At 36.4% G+C, this 1,732-nt stretch overlaps 1 non-coding gene across 1 annotated transcript; it reads left to right on the plus strand.

Annotated features, from left to right (window-relative positions):
• The first annotated feature begins 1,150 nt into the window (after nt 1-1,150).
• On the plus strand, nt 1,151-1,287 carry LOC136401531 (small nucleolar RNA SNORA67). The gene has a single exon (XR_010750562.1). It is a non-coding gene; the product is annotated as a small nucleolar RNA SNORA67 (small nucleolar RNA).
• Nucleotides 1,288-1,732: the final 445 nt, after the last annotated feature.

Here is a 1,732-nt window from a genome sequence, read left to right on the forward strand (position 1 = left end):
ATTTTAATTGCAATTTATAATATCTAGAACAGCGGTCATTTCGTATGACCGCTGGGCTTTCTAGTATTGTATATTACACTTTACTTGAAGAAAGGAGAATCATTTGAAACCCTTAAGAATTGAAAATAATCTAAGAAGTCATTGCTCGTTACTTCTGTAGGTCCCTCAGTCTATTTTGTTAAAGTGGAAAACCAACATTTCACTTTCAATAGCTACTGCATTCAGGTACCCAAAAGAATACTAGTTAAATGAGGAAAATGGCATGGATGGCTCATTCAACTGCATATGTGAGAAATTACCTGAGCAAGACTGGGTCAAGGGCTACAAGAAACACAGAGTGAAACCAAGGCCTTGCTTAAAAATGCTCAATGTATGGTGACACGCCCCAGGCAATCAACTCACACATAGGATACTGGACACATACCCAGACTTTGAAACCACTGCAAAGTTGTGACATCAGAGACAAGAATGGAAGTAAGATGGTTTTAATGGTAGCTTCTACAACTTCAAACAATATCCAGCAACACCTAACCCTTTCTCTGGAGTTCTTCCTTTTCATACTCCAGTTAATGCAATGAAATTGCTGAGATGCTACAAATGACACTCAACAAATGAGAAACAATGAGTGTACATTAGAATGACTCACTCTCTTGTACCAGAAAGTTAGTTTTGTTCTAGTCATTGTAACTCCAGAGAGAAAATGGGCTCATTAACATCATCTCTGCGTGACAGCCTGCTGGGCTGGGCTGGGTTAAGCTAAGGCCCGATTCTTGTATTCCATGATTCCTTGTTCTAAGAAGAACAAATTCCTACCTCTTCCTTCAGCAACTTCTTTGCCACAGAAGAGGAAAGATCATCCTGATTCACTTTCAAGGCAGCTCCTACCTGTGGAGTTATCCCTACTTATACACCAGAGAAGCAGTTAAAAGAGACCCACCTCCCTAAGAACTTCCCTGGACCAGTCATTCCTCATGTTTAAGATAAACAATAGACTATAATAACTGCTACATTATATATCTTTGGCCTCTGACACCTGTGGTCTTGTGTTATAAAATCATCTTTGAGTGATGAGTTTATGTTGACATATATTGGAGGCAGAAAAAAGAAAGGAGTATAAATAAATCTCTGGTTGATTTGAGGAGGCATTCTTAACCAAGGTGATTCCCTCTCCAAGGGGCCTCACAGTGCCGTCTTCAGGAAAGTAGCAACTTGGAAGAAAGTCTGGCGTGCCTCAGGTTTTCAAAGGAGAAGATCACTTCCTTTTCCTTCCTTCGGCTGCCTACATGTAAAAAAAAAAGAGAGAGAGAGAGAGAAGGCATTCTTAAGAAAAAAAATTAAGACTTGTAAAAAGTATCAATATATAAGAAGTATAGAATCCTTACACTAACAAACTGGATGCAATTTATAGCATTACATGTAGTATGTCTACTATTCTCATTTTATTATAAATGTATTCACTGAAAAATGTCTTGATTATAAAATATTCTTAAAATAACTGAAAAGGTAACTTTTGCACATGCAGAGAAAATTATTAAATCAGGAACGAATAAGTAGTATCAACCTAACAGAAATAAAAAGAATTATAAGACAACACTGTGAACAATTACATGCTAACAAATTAGATAACCTAGAACAAATTGATAAACTGCTAGAAATATGCAAACTACCAAAATTGATTCAAGAAGAAAAGATGTCTAACCAGAAAACAAATTGAATTAATAATCAAAAAACT

The sequence above is a fragment of the Saccopteryx leptura genome, chromosome 3, assembly GCF_036850995.1.
Source record: "Saccopteryx leptura isolate mSacLep1 chromosome 3, mSacLep1_pri_phased_curated, whole genome shotgun sequence".
NCBI lineage: Eukaryota > Metazoa > Chordata > Mammalia > Chiroptera > Emballonuridae > Saccopteryx > Saccopteryx leptura.